The 20,452-nt window shown below is 49.6% G+C and overlaps 1 protein-coding gene and 1 long non-coding RNA gene across 6 annotated transcripts in view; one reads left to right on the top strand and one right to left on the bottom strand.

Annotated features, from left to right (window-relative positions):
- Nucleotides 1–20,452, bottom strand: part of LOC114873724 (serine/arginine repetitive matrix protein 2) — a 151,993-nt gene that overhangs the window by 37,683 nt on the left and 93,858 nt on the right. The window lies entirely within an intron of this gene.
- Nucleotides 1,999–12,058, top strand: LOC114873729. Its single transcript, XR_003788981.2, has 2 exons — nucleotides 1,999–7,831; nucleotides 10,627–12,058. It is a non-coding gene; the product is annotated as an uncharacterized LOC114873729 (long non-coding RNA).

The raw sequence follows: 20,452 nt of genomic DNA, 5'->3' as shown, positions 1-20,452 counted from the left end.
CGGCTTACAATATCGAGCTGTACGATATTTCCTTTGAAAATTTCAACGATATACCTAGTTCGCGCGACGCTTTTGTACGTCGAGACCAGTGGGAGAAAAATGACTTACAGCGTAAGCGTGGTGGCGGCGTTACCGATATCTCCTGGCAAAAAGTTCGTTTGCTGGCTCGGTGGTTGATGGTGTTGGTGGTGATGATGGTGATGATGTTGCTGTTGTTGTTGTTGCTGCTGCTGCTGCTGCTGCTGCTGTTGCGGCTGCGGCTGTTGATGATGATGATGATGATGGTGATGCGGATGATGCTGGAAGGCGGTTTGGTGGGAGGGTGAATTGCCCGCCGGCATCAAATTATACGGCTGATAGAGCAGCTGCGGCTGGGCCTGCGTGGCTACGCCAGCGGCCGCGAGTAAAACTTGCGTTTGTCCCTGGTGTACGTGATGATTATGATGGTGGTGCGGGTTACCCTGCGTGGCCGTCTGCGGGCTTACCGGAAGGACCGCCATTGCCGCGCCTCCTAGCACCGGTGGCATGCTTCTACCTTGATAGTCCTCGCATATTTTTCGTTCTCGATCACCGCACCCGTCCTCGTCGCGCCACTCTTCATCGTACGAGCCGCACACTCTGTTGCGGTGCGGCTCATCTCTCGGGACGGCCGAGTCCGTCTCACGAGAACGAGAAGCCCGTTCCTTCTCGAACCGCTCGCACCCTGAGACTTTCTTCTAAACGGGAGCGATCACTTTCTCGATCTTATCTGTTTCATCAAATCTCCTCTCCTCTCCTATATCCTTCGATTCTCGTTTATCACGCGCGCGTCACTTGGCCGGGCACCAATCTTCCTCACTGAATACTATTTATCCAACGATAGATAGCACGCACCACGCGATTTTCACACTGCCTCGGCCACAACCCGTTTCTTCTTCGTATCCTCTTGGTTAGCTTACGATACCTTATCGACAACGATGATCACCGTGTAAAGAAAAAGAAATAAAAAAAACAAGAAACACCACCAACTTCTTCGTAGACACCGGCAGCACCCTGGCGTGCACTGCGTGCGACGATGAGCTCACTCGTCGCGCGAGTAGAGAACCGTACCGAGTAGCCACAGGATACGATCGGTTACGAAGCTTGCCGAACAGCTACGAAGCGCTGGCAACAGACGTTGATCGACCGACGAACAATGGGTACCCGCGATATTCGTTTCTTTTCTCTTTTCTTACTTTCGCGCGGCGGCTGCACTGCTGCACTCGATGCGCTTCGCTTTTACCGCACCACCATCTCGAAGAACACCGGATCTGCCACGAGAGCCCCTCGCTCGCTCGGGGGAAAAAAAACACACGATCGAAAAAGAGAAAGAGCAATCCTTTTTACGGGTGAGAAGAAGAAAAATCGTGAGTAACGCTTTCCTGCGAACCAGTTCGATACGCCGATGCTACTCTCCCTCCGTGTTCCTCTACGAACAATGGAACGACGTGACTCCTACCGGCCACGACGAATTTCCTTTTTCACGCTACGCGAAAACGATAGGGCGACGGCTTCTTTAGCCCGATGCTGCACCTCCAGTCACCGGGTACATTTCGATAACGCGCACAATCGCACAGTAAATCCAATCTATGTAATATTCCGTAGGAAGAGGCAGAGAGGCGACGCGATGGATTCTTCCTTGCACTGGATCACTCTCCTCCTTCGAAATTCGCGTAGAAAGATAATTGGCGTAAAACGGTAAAAGTAATTTCCGACGGAGTGAAAATGGCCAGCGTACACCGTTCTCACACACACATACACACGCACACAGAGCTTGACACAAGCAAAGAGAACACGACGCGGACCAAGATCAGATCGCGTCGAAGGCCGCTACTCTACTGCGGCACCGAGGAAAGCTTGCCCCCCACCACACCCTCGGCCAGACCAGACTTCCCCGACGTTCGCCCCACTGCGGGCGCCCGCGCCTCCACGTCGCCCTGCTCTGCCCCTCTGCGCCCACCCCGCCGCCCCAGTCACTCCCGGTTCTCCCGTCTCTCCCGTCTCTCCCGACCCGTCGACACCCACGGTTCCACCTAACATCCTTTCTCTCCTGCTCTCTCCTATTTCGAACCCGTCTCCGCCGTCTCGTTTTATCGCTTCATCTCCTTCTCCCATGTTTTCTCCCTCGAGCCACGTTTCTCTTTCTACGTGTGTGACCGAAGGCGACCGACCGAGCGCGGCCAACTCGAGCACGACTGGCTCTCCGCTCTGACTGCTGCAAAAAATATTCCGCGTGCATTCACGCACACGTGCTCGCGCGTGTTGCTGCCGCTGCACTACCGTGCTCTGCTCCGTTTTGCGCTCTCCTTCGCTTTTTCACCCTTTTTTCTTTCTTTTCAGTCTCTCTGACCAAGCGAAATGACGTTCGGTCGCGCAACGGCGAACCTCTGCCGTTCCTCTTTGTGCTTTTTTACCTTTTTCCACCGAACCTGCTCCTTTATTATGCAAAGTCCTCTACCGCGGACTCGGCGACCGTGTAACGTTCGCACACACGTGCGAACGTCCTCGAAATGGACGCGAGTTATATCTGTCGTGCCTTTCTCTCTGCGTGGAATCGGTGCTCTGTACCTCGATTCACCGTGCATCGCTATGCGTTCCATTGTGCATCGCACGGTTTTATTTACAGTGTCCTTGCTCTGTACGATGGCGGCGAGGAAAAGACGGCTCGAGATTCGTGCTCGATCCACGCATCTCGTTTACATTTACGCCGCGTGTTTCCGCCTTCCATCTCATACACCGCTCGAACTATGCTCGGGGTATTACGTAAAGCGAAATTATTTTCCACGGACACACGGGTGTGCTTTAAACAGGTATCGCACGGTGTGTATCACGCGTTTGACGGTACACGCTCCGGCCGATTTTATCGGGACGATGAAACGTGGGAGTTACGTACATAGGCACGACGAGTAATCGTGCGACCCGATCTGCCAACTTCCCATTCGGAATCGAGCGAAGCGAAGCGAAGTGTGCGACGTTCCTCTTAAATTAACCGCTCTTCGTCTTCGTATCTCGTAAAAACGTCCTTTCGATTCCGTACAGCCGCAGATGTCTCCCATTTTCACTCGCTCTAATCTGCCCGTTATCTCCGCTTATAATCCAACACGATGCCACGAGCGAGCTATACGTATATGTATATTCACATTCATATCGAATCAACTTCGTCAACTTCGACGCTCGTAAAGATAAGATGAGGCTGGCTCTTATCGGAAGTCAACGGCGAGGCTATATTTACATGCCGTTTCGAACGGTATCTCTGTGTTAAAACGCCGCTGCTCGTGTATCGGTCACGCTGTTCCGCGTGAAAAATCCGACACACACGCGTGCGCCTGCAGTTTCTTAATAGCGCGCGAGTTTACGCGACTTTTTACGCCTTGGGCTTGCGAAAGAATCTTTTCTTATCCGAGCGCGGCCGTGCTTCGACCCGACAATTTATCACCGTGTACCGGTACACGGCTCGTTATGTCCGTCCCGGACGCAATTTGCGCCACCTTGGCCAATAAATATCCTCTATACAGACCACGACGTTGCTCGAACGTTGGTCCATGCGTATTTGACGATCCCTCCGAATCGACGCATTAAGCGTCAGCGTTCCTCGATGACTAATCCCGTCTCGAACCCTTTCCTTCGGGAGCTCGAACGACTCGAAAACGCGTACATCGATGTCCGAAGAAAATTCTCGACCAAACGTAGCGTACTTCTGAGTCGACTTTCATTTCCATTACAAAGATTCATCCAGATTTTTACATAATTGCCAGAATATCTGATCGTAGAATGCAAGTCCATCGAAGAGCGTGTATCGCGAATGAATAAATGGATCTCCATGAATTTCAAATGCCGAACGGAGCTTGCGAGAGAGAGAGAGAAAGAGAGACACGCTTGTCGCGCAAAATAATCTCTATAAGTAATAATTAGAGGCTCGTTCGAGCGTGACGATTCATGTAAATCGAAATCGTTTGACTTCGAACCCCGTGTAACCATTATCGGCTCGAAGGTTGCGTATTAATTAATCACGAATCTCGAGACGAGACACGGCAAACTCGACAAAGCGGAAAACAAGGCGCGCTTACACGCATACACGTAAACCCGAAGAGAAGAATTATTCTCGCATTAGTCGCGAATTAACTACATGGAAGACCGTACGGAATATTCCAGCAGACCTATTTAATCGGAGGAACAAACAGGATCTCCCTGCCACTGGTAAATAATGGCACGCGGGAAACCGGCGGAATAGCTATGTTCCAGTGGGCTTTGTAGTAAGTAGCTGGGCAAAGAGAGAGAGAGAGAGAGAGAGAGAAAGAGAGAGAGGAGGTTGCTGCTGGTTTATGTAACACGCCCGAAGGGGAACATTAATGTGCCCGTTTCGAGTGTCTGCTGTCTCCTGCATTCCCGGCAGCTGCCTGCGTTTTGCATGTGCACCCTGCACCCGCATGCGTTGCATCGTTCTGCCGCGTCACTCGCACGCACACGCACTCTGTTCGCATGCGAACGCACTCTGCAACCGTTCAAGGACAAAGATTTGCACGAGTAAGCCCGCATTTCGTGTTCGAAATCCATCTTTTTCGCCGCATTACGCTAATCGATCGTTCGAAACTTCGTCAATTATGTACGTCGCTTTAAAATTTAATGGCGGAAATGAAATATAAAAATGGAACGGGAGATGAGCGAAAATCGATTCGCGTTTAAAAGTCGCGACAAAAATAATTCCAGCCCGTGCACGTTAATTAATAGCTCGTAGAGTTGATGATACGAATATCGAATTACGCGAAACGAGGTGTTAAATTGCACGCTCTCGGTGCGATCGTGTTAAAGGAGGGGGAAAAAAAAGGAGTCGAAAATATGCTGTCCCCTTCATTGACACTCTTCACGCATTGGACACGTACGATAGCTTATCGGGAGAATGTGCAACAGCGGCATTTTTATGCCGGTGTCACGGCTGACCTTGTCGCTTCAGGTATATCAGGCACGCATGCACAAACACGCATACACGCGCTCCCATCTACACGTGCAGTGTGCACACACATTCGTGGTGACGGGTTATAATGTCCAACAACCGGGGATCGATAAACTGCTCGCATATTTCTTGCTCGTATTCCCGGACGACGAGGAAGCTTACCGAGTAGTCAGACTCGTCACGTTCTCCGAGAATCGATGCATATTTCATGCAATAATTCCCGATGAATGTAGGCTACGAGTTTAGCAAAAAGCTTGTTGCAATCTTTGCTCCGCCGGATCCGTTCAATTATTCATCAAGTGGAAGGCAATGAAAAGAAGAATCGAACGAGCCCGCGTCAAATTTCTGACGGCATCCTCTTGGCCCGGTTTGCCGATTTAACAAAAAAAACGCGATCGCCTCTGCCGATTGTGGGATCGGGACCTCCAGACCCTAATAATAGGAGGAATTATGGGAGTAGACGATGGCGGGCTGGCACTGGCGAAGTAGATAAGGCGAGTGACTACAACGCGAAGGACCTCGGCTTCGATTCCCAACGGAATCCCTATTTTCCACGGATTATACTGTAAAGTTGATAGAAATATCAACTTTAATATAAAATGATATCATTTGAATGGAAGAAATTGCTGACAAAGACGAGAGATATCCCATCGGTAAGGAAAATTAATAGGCGAAAGGACCGGGTAGGGTCAAAATGACTCACTCGTAACTTTCCAAAAGTATATTTTCGATACCGATAAGTATTATCGTCCGTAACATTCTGACTTTGTTTACTTGCATTTGTATCGATACGAGATAAATTTTTCGATTGCGTTAAGTAATTCTCATCGAGTAGTAATTATTAATTTTCTTCAGCATGTACGGAGATAAGAAAATCATGCGAGTCAACATGACCCGGTCGGTCCTTTTAGGTAAACAGAACCTTTGATCTTTCTAACGTCGAGAAAAGCAGTGCAGCGTATCGGAGGAACTGCAGTACACCAGAGGAAGCCACGAAAGTGCAGTGCCCGAAGAGTTAACAACTAGCATTTCAACAAAGTTAATCAAACATTCTATTTACCGCGCAAATCGTTCACGTGACACAGAAATGGATCCCGACGTACATTGGACAAGGGGGGAAAGGGAATAAGTAAATTCCGAATGGTTCGATTTTGTCGCAATAAAGGACAAATGGCCTTGATCGAGGTTGAGCCCTGATCACACGTACAGGGTGAATATCTGTGGACGCGTGCGCGCCAACAAGCGCACACTGGTTCGCAGTGCTCACGTGTGCATCGAGCACAAAAGCCCTTTGTACGCGTTCAGACCGGTGACTATCGATTCGATCTAGTGTCGGCTCTTCCGTGGGTGGACGAGAACGCGACCATGCTCCACCTAGCCGTTTCACCCCGTTTCTGCTCCCTTTTTTTCCCTCTTGTTTAATGCACTTTCTATCGCGGCACGCCCGGCTTTCGCCCGTTTCCACGTTCAAGAATTTGACAAACCCTCGATGCAACAGACGATAAACTTTTTCCGTAATTTATAGCCGATATGCAGGCGTATTGCCAGGCGAAAGAGACTCTATAGACCGAGTTTAAGAGTCAGTGACGTGTTCTAATACGAATGGCGAGGAAATATTACAATGGCTCGACACGGCTACCCGTAGGATTAACTTCCACAACCTTCGACGGTAATTGTAGAGTTGACGAACGTCTCTCTGGCCACCACCAAGGAGTATTATCGACACGATCGTATTAAGTTTCAGCGCATGATCGCTTATGCATGAGTAGAACGTTACGTCGGTCGCCAACTTTGATGAGCTGGCGCAGGCACACTCTTCCAATCGCGAGTTCGCCGAACCAACTGAAAGAAATCATCCGTGCACTAGGAATTCGTCTGAACAACGTGAAAAATTTGAATCCTGTTCTCCTATCGAGAATATAGGAAAGTTAATGGAATTCGAGGAACTGAATTCTCTCCCGGGCCTCGTTAGCCTGGATAGAAAGTTACGGAACTCGTTAAACGCGCTTCCAATTTCCACGACGAGTTTCTCGACGATATTCCGAGCTTCTTGGAAATTTCACGGGCCTTGGAATCTGTCGGAGCACGACCTTGAAAAGGTCGATCCGCGAGACTAAAGTTGTAGGAAAGTTGCGGGACAACTACAGCAGGGAGAAGCTCGATCCTCTGTTATATTGTTACCCGGGACCGTGCCACGACCTCGCCGACACGATTCCCTCCGTTTTAGGATCGACAGGGTATGCGAGGTATCACCGAAAGGCAACGAGCTCCGAATGCATTCCGGTTGCACTGTGGTAGGGCAGATGCAGGGATCGTTATTTCCAAGATGGCCGGTACACTCGCCATGCGACCCCAATGCGTGTATACCTTCTTGCACGTCACAGACGAGTGATTTCTGCAGGGCCGTGCAAGACCCGGTACTTTGGAAATTTTATCACAAGCACGTTCAATTCTCGTGGCATTTCCAAAATTCAAGTCCTGAACGTTTCCCATAGAATGCGTTTCGTTTTGCACGGAACACTGGTGTCTCACACGTTGCGACCTCGGTGAGATTACCACCAGCCGACTCTATATTCTATCCCAGTTACCTCGATGTTGAAAACGTGCCAATAAAATCTACCTCTCTGGCTGTGCAACGCGCAGAGTTGACCGCAGTGCGTTGAAGAGTAAAGTCGATCAAATGGTTGCCAGAGAAGAAACGATCCGCGGAAAAAACTTTCGCGATCGAAGTGTCGGTGCAACAGCGGCAACGGTAGGCAGTGCGAGCGAGGGAAAAAAATAAAAGCTCATTCCGTGAGCTGTCGGAGGAACGCAGCTCGTGTGTGCAGCCTCTCACGCACACGCTTCCTGCATCGTCACTTGGTATGGATCGCCGGCGAACGAGCCCCTTTTATTATTACCATTTGTTGTCGCGTACGTGTTTCCTGCTACGTCGCTAACACGCACGCATGCATGCACGCTCCCGAGCATAAAGCTAACCTCTCCTCTCCTCTCCTCTCTCACGGCTTTCGTTCTTGCTTCTCCCTTTTTCTCATTCCCCGTTCGTCTTCCTGCTTTTCACCGACGTATGCGCGGCGCCGTCCATACGAAATGACCCATATATTCCCTTGGAACGTTACGGAAAAATAACGCGGACCACCGCGTTACGCTTTTATTTATCGAGGGTGAAGATTTCGTTACACCCGGATTACCGGCGGAGTATTATCAAACTCGACAAAAAAAAAAAAAAAAAAACTCTCCTGTCCCCCAGTTTATATTTTCTCTTTCTTTTTCGAACCGGTCGTGCAGCATATTTCCCGTGCACGAGCACGGATGCCCGTCTGGCCCGTCGAGAAAATCGATGTTTTACACGAGTTTTCTCCCTTCTCCTGGCGTGCAAACGCCCTGTGGGAAAGCAACGACGTTTCAAAAGTCCGAAGGGGAGGTGAGCGGTACACACAGTTACAGTTTGCAGACAGGTTTTTGTGCAACGCGATCAATTAACTCCTTTTGCCCGTACGTTTTTCTGGTTTCCGTGTGAATGCACGTCCAGCAACGGCGCGCGTTCCAATCGATAAGCTCGTCGGAAGTGTACGTTCTTGTACCGAGATTACATAATAACGAGGCTGACGGCACAATGAATGACGGAACAAAAGAATTCCTTAGCGCGGATTCGCCATTGAGGAAGAGAGCAGAGGAAACGTTGTCGCTCGAACGCGTCCCCCCTGTATTTACCGGGAGCGAACGTTTCCTGGGAGCAACCGGTTGCGACAGGTTGCTCCTGATCGAACACACCGCTCCCCGCTCTTTATATTCCTGTCACTTTTCGAAACTCGAGAACCGTGTTTCAGGATACCTCCGCCAAAGTGGATGGATCTCGAGTTTCCAGCAGAGCGAGAGGGATCTTAACAGGGCGCATTAGTCTGGACTTGGTTCAGGGTGCTGCTAACGAGAGGTCGTCGCTTCCAATAGAATTCCTTCAACGATTTGGACCGGTTGCAATTGCAAAGCCGTTCCGTTGAAAATAGTTGTCTTTCTACGAAACGCAGGGGCGAAACTTTCATCGTAGCTAATAGAAAATTAAAGCGAAGAACTGAGAAGCGTGGAAAGTAGCTCAAGGTTATCGCGAGAGAATTTTATGAACTAGAAACGAGTCCGCGGAGCTTTGAAAGGAACGTCGTTTATCGGAGGCAAAAGATAGGTCAGGTCGTATGGCGGGCAGAAGATAAGATAGCTCGAGGGAAGATTACACGTTGGGTCGCGTCGGCAGGTGTACGTTTGCGGGTGTGGAAGTCACGCAACACACGTACTCGATAAGTGTACCTGCTTGCACCGTTAACAATTTCTGCCGCGGTGCAATCACCTGCAGCTTGAAAAGCATACTTTTTCCCCGAGGTCACCGAGACCGGAGCCGGTTGAGAAGCACTCGGTAAAGCATATACATTCCGAATGAAACGCGAGGAGGCGAAGCGAGACGCGCTGACACGCACACCGAAATCGAAATCGATCACGTTCAGGAAACTACACGGTGGCCCGAAGTCGAGGCGTGTCGCCGTCGAAGGATGGCAATTGCCAGGCGTCGCCGTCCACGAGAAGAAAGCACGACGCGACGCGACGAGACGCGGAGCGAAGCGGAGGCGTTTGCCGTCCGAAACGAGAGAGGAGAGACAGTCTGGCGAAGCAACAAAGAGGAGGAGGAGGCAGGCAGGAAGAGAAGGAGAACCGCAGCGGAGAAGGTGAAGGAAGAAGAAAAGGTAGGAAAAAAGCGGCTCGTTAAGGCATGACCTTTAGCGGCGGAGGGAACGTGGGAGGTTATAATACACTTAGTGCACGGTTTCGTTTATCGTCGAGAGCAGTCGTGGAGGTTTTGTTGCGCGATGAATGCAGGTCGTAGCGGGCCGTGCTCGCTCGACTCGATTCGACTAGACTCGAGCCGAGTCGAGTCGGGTCGAGTCGAAGGAACGGAATGGAACGGAAGGGGAATGGCTGACGGCAGAATCGTCCGCGGGTGCGTGGCGAGAGAGGAGCGGAAACGAGACGAGTAGACTTGCTAGCCCGTTAGGGGAAGCTGATGGAGGGGAACGTTTGCCCGCGCTCGCGCCCCCGGCCCTCTTTCTCTCTCTCTCTCTCTGTATACGTGTGTACGTGTTAGTCACTCCACTCGGGAGAAAAGAGAGGAATAGCGACGATGAACTGCCGTGCGCACTCTGTAATACGATGGAGAACCGGGAAGAAGGGAGCAGAAAGAGAAAGAGAGAGAGAAGGAAGGAGAGAAAGAGGAAAGAGAAACCGAGACGAGAATAGAGAGGGTGGACAAGCGAGCACAAGGGAGAAGTAGAGAGAAACGGGAGGTCAAAGGCCTCCGTGCAGCGCCAATGTGCCATGAGTAACCACCGGCTGAGCCGCTCCACAAGCATCGCCGCACTACTACCGCTGCACAATCCCCTCCTAACCCTTCCTCTTCTAGATAACGTATGCCTTTGATACGAACACACGCGTGTACCTTGCATGCATCGCTAGACGAGAAACCAGTTAACGCGTATCTATCCACTGCTGGGACCGATTCGACCGATAGTCTCGAAATTCTCCACCGGCCTAACCTGCCTGACGCGTTTATCGCACCCTGCCGTTTTTTTCCTGACCGATCTTCCAACTAAACATGATTTGCTCAATTGCAGATAATACGATGAAGGTAGTTAGGCGCACAGCCGCAGAATGCGAATGATTTTTCGCAACTTCGAGGATACAGTTTCGTTCCCATCGTTCGGGTTCCACGCAGCCAGGACTGGGAGAGCGTATCGCGGGAAAAGAGAGAAAAGGGGGAAGAGCGAGACGTCGCGGGGAGTAGCAGCACCTCGTCGACCCGAGGAGAGGAATACGCATGCGCGTTTGCACGCTTGGGAGCGCATTTAAGCGTCTCCCGGGGACCATGCACCCGCCGCATCGCCGGGGCACACGCACTTTTACATCGTATACGCGTGTAGGTGCATTTACGAAGCTCGTATGGTATCCAGCCGTGTAGTCGCGTTAGGAGCCGGTGGCCGAAGCGGAGCAGCTCGAAGAGGGAGAAAATAATGCGTGTCTCGACCCAGCGAGCAAGAACGAAGGCAAGAGTGTTTTCTGTAGAAGGTCAACGGTATCGGGCACGAAAGAGACGCGCATGCCGATGAATAATGGCGAGAGAAGGTCGGAGGCTAACGATACTCGACGATGGACGAACGATCCTCGAAACGCTCGAAGAAACGAGCACGAAACACTGACCGTACTCGTGATGAGAACGTACGAGCTGGCTCCGTATCGATAAGATTTAAATCGCCTCGAATATGACTCGTTCTCGTTTAACTGGAAACGCAACGGGAGACAAAGTCTGGCTATCGTTTTCCACGATTCGAACGGAACAGATGGCACACGATTTCTATGAAAAGCTCGATGGTCGATGCATCGATCCGTGGTTAAAGCACCGGCTGGCGAGGGCACGTAGGTGAATTTAAACAAGATTGGTCGAACGGTAGCCGAACGACGCGGCATTTCAACCGGTCGTAGCCCATTTAAATATCTTCCTTTTCCACATTTGCAAACAAACGCGGCCACGTCCGCGGTTTCCAGCCTCGATATAAATTATTCAACCGGCTATATCTGTCCTGCGGTCGTTAGATAGGAATCGTTCGAACGACGGCAGAATCTCGTTTCTAGCTACGAATATCCTTTCCCTCGATACGTACGTACACGCGTTCATACACCTACAGTGTACCAACAAGCTAACTGCTTGGCTGGCTGGCTGGCAAACGCGCCTCCTTCTCTCCCGTTCATTCTCTTTCTCTCTCGGTACACCTATACCGTTAGGATAACAGCCAACGACCCAGATCCTCCCAGAGGACCGGCGCCTTCCACCGGGGGATCTTTTTTATCCGTACACCAACCGACCAGCACCGCAACCGATCGCTTCGAGGAAGCGTAGCCACCTAGGTGAAAGCGTAATATTCGACCAAACCCGAAAGATACAACATTTATCTACAAAGGAGTAGAATTTTCAGGGCATACGAATTGTAGTCTCGTTATTCGATGTAATAAAAAAAAAATAAAAATTTGTTCAAACATAACCAGAGTAAAGAGAATGGCGCCAATAATCGTGATCACCTACGTCGACCGTTCCATTTAACGCCATTTAATAACAGTTATCGATGGACAGCTTAAGATCGCGAGCTTCGTGATACTTGTACGCGATCCAGGCCGATGACGGAACATTACGAAGTGGTGTGAAAACCGGCAAGACCTGTCAGCGACGGCGACGGCACGAGAAACAGGTTCTGGACGAGACCCGAACCGAAACCCGTTCCACTGGTTCGACGGCTGAAAAACGGCCTCGTGCTTTTTTTTTCTCCATCGAACAGGTTCGATTTGAATATCGTGAACCGATTATCCCGAGGATGCTATCTCTCGTCGCGTTGCCGCGCGACGAAAAAGTAAAAACGAAAATGGAGACAGGGAGAAAAAGATAGAGGGAGGTAACTGTATACCCGGTCGACAGAAAACGTGTTCTCGTAGGTACGCGAGCTTGAATGAATCTCGATCCGAGATGATCGGAAGAGTCGTCTAGGTACTTCGAAGGCAAGAGCAAACGCGTGCACGCGATAATGGCGCGATTTATCGAGCCGTTAAGAGAGTAATGCTTGCTGTTACGCACCCGTCAACTACTCGCACGTATCGTTTAATTATACCCGCGTTACGCAACGCGGCTCAAACACAATTGCCTAATCGACGTCGTTAATAAAGTATGCCCTCTCAACGGGATCATTACGAAACGATCAACGGGTGAATTGTAATGAACACAAACGCCGCGTTTGCTATTGTTCCGAGAAAAGAAAAAATTGATGCCAAGTTTCTAGCTCGATCCGCCGGACGATTTGTTCGTCATCCATCCACGTTTTCCTTCGTTATCTTTCGTTGGAACGCGAATGGGGAACCATCTTGGCAGCGTCGACGAGGTCTCTCGACTTTCCTCCGTGACGACCAAAAATAAAATGCTAACCCCGTTATAATCGCGGAAAGGTTATCACCGCTTGCTATTTGCGAACAGTTCTATCGAACTCGCTCGATATCCGGTAATATCAAAACGTAAAATATAACAGGCGGACAAAGGACGTGATTCACGGCGTGATTGAAAATTAAATTTCTTGCCTATCTAATTCGGTTCCTAGATCAACTCGATACCGTAACGAAGCTGTCGATCGAGGACGAGAAATACACCAGTGTTCAGTGTTAACCTTCGCCGTTTTCTTTTTACGACGATATTAACTTTTTGTCTCGTAATATCGAGTCACGCTCGTACCATAGATTCTATTCTGAACGCGATAAAAGGTAACTGGAGTTCGTAGAACGGTGAGGTTTTAATTAAAATTCTAAAGTTAAACGAGAAAAGCGAAGATTTTCAAAGAAAAGTTTTCGCAAGGCAAGAACTTAAACGCAACGACCGAAAACTTTATTTCCAGCTTCATCTCGCGAAAGGAGAATGAAACGAATTCTTCTGAAAACTTTCTCTACGTTGGAACGCGACAATTTTCGATGATTCTATGAAGATTCGTTCTATCAGCGACACACTTTTCGCATTATCGTTGCGACGCGTACGCGACCTTTCACCCACATCCTGCTCTGTCTTTAATCAGAGCCGCGAAAAAAATTGTTTTCTCAGAAACGAAGATAACGAACGGAATATCGTGTACAGAACACGAACGTGAGCCACGAAGAGCAACGGGATGATGCTGGTGCCCGTATGAGTACGTTTGTATTGTGTCACTGATCTAAATCGATGACTTTGACCACGTTGCAACGAATGCGCTACTTTTTTCGATAGTCTTCGATTAATAATATATCTCGCAAAACGATTTGTTTAAAAGACGAAGGGGAAAGAACACAAACGTCGGTGGAATAGAAATGAAACACGCAAGAGAAGAAAGCTTCTGCGTATTCTTCGAGTTTACGCGATGTTTAAAAATACGCGGCCCTGCATTTGAATACCAAGGACGGCGATTTTTGCGACGAGAGAAATCAGAAAAGGATATAAACAGCGTCCAGTTGCAAAGCTGCGTTTTAAGGCCGGCTGTGAAGCTTGCGGAAGGCAGACGACCGTTGCGTTTGTGTCATTATCGGCACCGTACGTATCGGGCGGCGCGTGACATTCCAAAGTGTACGCCCGATAACGGCAGCTGTCCCCGCGAACAGCCCGCCGAACGATAAAACTGATAAAAAAGGACAACGGTTACAAAACCGCTGAGAATCGTTGCACTAGCGATCTTTACTTTGCATCGACTCGGTTCTCGCGGAAAAAAGAAAAACAAGTAATAAATAAGAGAACTCGCGTTTTATCGGTCGATTACGACTTTTATCGTGATCGAACTTGCTTCCGCTGTCTATTAAAAGTGAAAAAAAGGACAGAATTTAAGATTAGATTGGAAAAAATTAAATGTCCCCTTCGTACAAAGCATCGGAAACACGAGACCAGCTGTGCCGGCTGTGACGATGAAGCTGTGTGTACACGATGGAACAACCGAAGGGTGGCACGAAACGACCTGGTGCAAAGGGAGGAGCACAGGAGGAGGGGAAAAGGTTTGGGCGCCCCAACGAGTTCGATGCGATGACGCGATACATTCCAGGGACCGAGGGTGGAGAGATTCACGTGTGCGTCCGTGAACGTTTCTCTTCGTTCTCTTTTTCACCAAATCCCTTCCCTTCCCTTTCGGTCGGGTTTCTATGCTGACGGTCACGGCTACCTGCTACCCTTCAGAGGGTAGCATTTCGAGGAACACGGGTATTTTACGAGGAACATCTCATCGAATCGTTTGAAAAATAAGCGATTTTTCTAAGTAACGAATAATAAGAAACAAATTCAAATGACTCATCCTTATTAATATGGGACAATTCGTCGTCTTAAGTGGGCTGATCGACGACGATAATAAAATAGACACGTTGCATTTAATCGACTGATTCACAGACCGGTGAAGACGAGTTGACTCATCTAAAAATACCTCTAGACAAAAATTCGATAATTACGCTCGATTCCAAGGATGCCAAGAGAGGGCCGCGATAAAAAGCCCCAGGTACACTGAGTCAGCCGAGGCTGCACAGCGTGGCGAAGCAGAGACCGAGAGAAAGCTAACGATACGAGGGCAACGGGAAGATAGAAAGAGAGAAAAAGAAAAGATTGCTGTTCCCGTCGTGGAAGCAACTTCGAACGTTGCTTGCGCAACTAACCACCATCGGGGTCTGTCGACAAAACCCTCTCTCCTCTCTCGTGACCCTCCTCTCTCCGGCTCTCTGCTACACGAATCTCGTTTTATAACGCGTAAACCCGTTCCAGAAAGCCGGAACGAGTGACGCTTCGATCGACTACGCTCGTAAAAAGCTATTTGCCGAGGATACCAGGAAATTTTTTCGGCCTCGACTAAACGAACCCGTCCGAGTGATTTTTTAAACGGTTCGTGGTCGTAAGTCAGGTGTAATTCCACGCTGATGATATTCTGACGTCAACGGAACAAGAACGAAATGGTATAAAAAACATGGAAATTCTATCCCGTGTTCGAGGTACACCGAATATTCGGATCCTCGCAACATCTCTGTTCGAAATGGAATAAACGAGTCGAAAGTTTCACGCCGGGTTTCTTCCAGTATCGTCCACTGGGAAGACCTTGAAACTCCATCGCAATCTGAAATCGACCAATGCGAGTTTCTATCGCACCTATCGAAGGCAACTTGGACGACGTACCGAAGAACCTTGACACGGCCAACTAACTTTTTTCTTCTTTTGCCAACTAGTTTTTATCCGACCACTTTATACGGTTCGCGGTTTGTTCTATATTTCAGTAGGTGAGAAACAGGGTCATGCAATTCGGAGCTGTGATCTATTAGCGGTGCTGTTAGCGATAAACAGAAAACAAGTGGAAACTTTTACTTTTCGCAAAAGCGGATCGAGGTTCTTCCGTATTTCGAAAACGGCACACGCGCAGCCGACAGAGAACACCGTCTCGGTTCGCGATGCCGTCGATCGTTCCATTTTCACTAAACTCGGCCAAGGCAGGGTTGCGCGTACTTTTACGTTCGTCTACGACTAGTCATGCACGCCGATGACGACGATGCGATACCAGCTTGCTTCCCTCCCTCCTCTTCGCGACTCGGAACCGATGCAATTTGCATACGATCCACGACCTGACCTCCATTTGCCCCTTTTCTCTTCGTTTCGTAACGCCACCTTTTTCGACAACCGATCTTCCGAATACCGGATCGATGGAAACTGCAAAGTTCGTGCAAGAGCAAATAAAGATTGCCGTTGTACAAAGAAGAGGAAACGTGGTTGAAACGCGCACGCTCGAGTTTTATGCGCTTTGTGAGCGCGTACGCGTGTTGGTAAGCGGAAAAGAGGGTCGGAGCCATTGGCAAAGCAAGCTGCACGAGACAAGAAATGGTTCGAGGGGCGGTTTTCAGAAAGTGGAACTGGAAAAGCTCGGTTAGCAAACGAGATTACTATTGCGTCCAGACTGATCCCATTGTGTTCGTTTGAACGGTGCATATCGAGGCAGCTCTCTGTCGGGTGTAGTTCACCGCGTTCCTAATGGCTCGCAATCATATGCAGAGAGAAAGAGAAAAGGGAAGATGACTGGGTTATATAATTGCAAAAATCGCACCGACGATCAGAGCCTCGTTCTCGGTAATAACCAGACCCTAATTTCACCCCGTCCATTTACCACGGTCAAATTACAGGCAGAGCGTTCTCCAAATTTCTCGACACCGTGTAAACACACTTACCCGCACACTCGCGCAAACCCGTCGTTGGGTTTCTGCAACCTGCCGATCAACGGCGGACCGTAAACCCTCGGGCTCGATCACAGCTCGGAAATGCTACTCGCCTCGGCAGTTTCGGACTTTCGTCGCTCCTCCCTCGATTACGAAACGTAATGGAAATCGAACACGCGACGAGGGCTTCCAGTCGATTGGAATTTATTAGGATCGAACACGAAATTGTAACGCTATGAAAAAAGGAGTGTCAGAAATCCTTCGGGCTGGAATTCTGCAAGGGGCTGCACCACGGTGCTGGAAAAACGTTGGAATCGAAGCGATCCGAGCAATCATCGCACTAAATTTAAACCGGTTGCAACGGCAGGAGAATCGAGGAGGAAAGGCAGCGATATCCATCGTGGGTAGAGGGTCTGATTGCCGATGCCGATGGTCTGTCCTGAAGAGGCGGCACAGCACGGCACGAAACGGAAGGAGGTAGGGGAAAAACGTTCCAGCCAGGAGAACACGAAGAGCAAAGAGGTAGGAGGAGGTGGAGAAGGTAGAAGAAGGTAAAAAGAAGGTAGAAGGGAAGGTGAAACCGGTTCGACAGGTTCGACTCCCATTTACCCGACCATGTAGCGCCTACCTACGTTCAGACGTTATGTATTATGCAGGCTGGCTGTATGTGTAACGCATAACTACGCTGTGTATCCGGCGAGAGACGAAGAAAAAGGAAGCGGCGAGGAGCGGGAACGAGAGAAAGGGAAGAAAGGGAAGAAAAGGAAGAGGCCAGACCGCAAAGGTTCGTGCCGCACGATGAAAGCGGGCCGTACCTGACCTCCGGGCTGATCTTCACTCTCGTCCAGCTACGTTCGATCTTACACCGTGTCCAGAATCATTCACGTACCCATCGCTACCACCACGGTCATCATCATCATCATCGTGCTGGAGATATTTACCGTTTCGTGTCGAACAAGAACGCAAGAAAATCACTAGAGAGAAAATAATAGATCGATGATAAACCTGATTCGAAGCGATTCACCTTGGACTATACTTGAAGCGATGCGTACGAGATGACACGAATCGGTTAGTTGGAAGAGAAAGTCGTAATTGAAACGATAACGCATCGCGTAAGAAAATTGTAAACATCATTCGTGGAATAACGCGTACGTTCATCGAAATCGAAATCGAAATCGTGATCCAGCAGAGGAGGCCTACTTTCCCGAGTAAAATCGTTTCTTCGCCGGTGGATAGATGAAGCAGAGCGATAAAGCACCGTTATGTTAATTGACCCGCAAGCTAGCCCGTCTTGCGTCCCGAGATTAATTTACCCCAGAAAGATAGGATCGGCGCGTCAATTACCGTATCATCCAGTAGCGCCATGATTCGTTGCGATTAGAAACGTGCAATTTTAACCCGTTCTTGGAGCCGCCAGACAGTCATCGATGGCTATCGCTCGCGCCGTTTCTTCAATGGTTTCTTTCATATTTCTCGCAGACGACGCGACGTAATCACTGGAAAAGTGGATCGCCATGTTTCGATTGTTTGCGAAGGTTCCGTTGGAAGGAATGGAGAATTTCGAGGATCCTGGTGTGCCGATTTAAACGGCAGCCAGAGGCCAGGCAGCAGACACGGGCAAGCCGGTCGAAGCGGAGTCGCGCGAGAGACACGCCACTTGGTATTCCACTCGGCGGAGCAAGAACGGCGCTCGCGCGTAGGCATTCCGCTGGAACGTGCTAGGCATCGGCCTCTCGGCACCGTGTCGCTCGCTTCGACACTTGTGCGAACAAATTCTGGATTCTGAACGCGTGTCCCGTCGCGGCTCCTTGAAATAGGGGAAGGGATCGCGAGGACGAGGGCGACCGGATGAGCTAGCTTCGCCATCGGCGGAACTTCCGCCAGTTTCGGTACTCGCGCCGCTAAGTGAATTCCTCCAAGTTTGCCGTTCGATGATCTTTACAATCCACGATACCAGATTTACGGCGACGAATACGTTATACCCGTAGGAAAAACGAGCACGTTACGCGACAAGTTTCAGCCCCGCGAATAATTACGACGACGGACAGACGGATTTTACGAGGACAGCATGGTAGTTTACGAAGCGAGCGGCCTGCATCTGTAACCTAGAATACCCACTCGTCCAGATCCAGTCACGACGAGGCGGTTAGCGTGTTCGAGCAAGAAACAGAGATAGGGAGGGAGGAAAGTTCGCAGAGACGAGTCGTGAAGCAAGTCGGATAACTGGTTGTTCTAGTTTCTAGCGTTACGTTTAACACCGCGTACTCCCTGCTCTCCTCCGGGACCAGGAACGCGACGACCGGTATTCAAATCGGTGAACAGTCGTGTTTCCAGTCGCGTCTCGTATAATTGCGACCGGAATAAAGATGTCACTCGACGGAAGATGAAAGATAATTAAAATTAACACAGACTGAGCTTTAAATCTCCTTTCACGAGAGATAAACAACCGACGCGCACTGTCGATCTCGAAATCGAGTTCCCTTCCCGTCCTTTACACGCGTTCCACGTTCTTCTTCCGCCACGGCAGAGTGCGGTTTGGCGACACCGTCACGACCAACTAAACCGCGAATCGATTCCAACTCTGTCGCACAGTCACGATTCACCGCATTTCCCCTATCATTTCAACTGGTTGTTTCTTTCTAATCACGACCAACAACGATTCTCGTTTAACCGTTTTCTTTCCACTCTTCCATGATCCAGCATCTTCGAGGAAGGTTTCCCGGACTTTATCAAGCGACACGAATCGTTCCTATAAATTCGAGGGGAATCATCGAGGGATCGAGCAACGTCCTTGGCTGCGATTCTAGATTTACTTTGCGGACGCAAAGGTTTTTCCTTCCCTCCGACCGACCTTCTACTTATCCGAATCCGATTCACCACCTACGCGAAGACTTCCTCCCTCTCTTTCACTGCGGCTCCCTCGCAACGTTTTTCCCTCGTGTTCGCTCTTCGATCGACTCTCCTCCCGACGCGTTGCTCGTCACTCGCGACCTCCACCTTAGGTTACCGAGTATTTTTAGAGACGAGACGACGACGTTCACGTCCGCGGCGTTCTAGCGAAAATAACAGAAAAAAAAGAAGAAGAAGAAGAAGGAAAAGTTCGATCATCGCGCCACGATCCGAGGATTGGAAGCAGGTTATGGTCAGGCCGTATGTGTGTCGCGTTTGTAAACCAGACACGTATCCTCCGCAGGGATGGGGGCGAGGTCGAATATAGGACACGTGATGAATTCTGCGATTCCCCGATTCCTGGTAAAATAGAAGGATCGATCGTTGCGGCTTTTTGTCCGCAATCTTGGTCGGATTTCATATCGAAAGTCCTGGAATCGGTCACCCACGATACGCTTTAACACTCGAGCAAAGTTTACGATTTAGCAGGCAAAATACTACGTCGTCGATCGTGAAAATACGCACGATTCGCATTCATTGTTGAAGAAAAATTCCAGACTCCCCCGAATCGTAAAAAGGAACCGCCGTTAAACTGCGTTCCATTCCACGTTCCCGGACAACGATCGTTTCGTTAACTTTGTCCGGCTAGCACACAGACGGGAAAACGGATACTAGAGATGAGGAAGTTTGTTGCAAAGTTTATGCGATTTCAGCACCGGGCTGAAAAGAGATGGAACTGCAGCCGCGCAGTTTTATGGATCGTTTCGTTTTACTTTCCTCGTAAAAAATCACCCCGACTCGTCGTTGCTCGTCTTCGAGAAGCCGGATCGA

The sequence above is a fragment of the Osmia bicornis genome, chromosome 8, assembly GCF_907164935.1.
Source record: "Osmia bicornis bicornis chromosome 8, iOsmBic2.1, whole genome shotgun sequence".
NCBI classification, from domain to species: Eukaryota; Metazoa; Arthropoda; class Insecta; order Hymenoptera; family Megachilidae; genus Osmia; species Osmia bicornis.
This window is presented reverse-complemented; position numbering and strand designations above follow the sequence as displayed.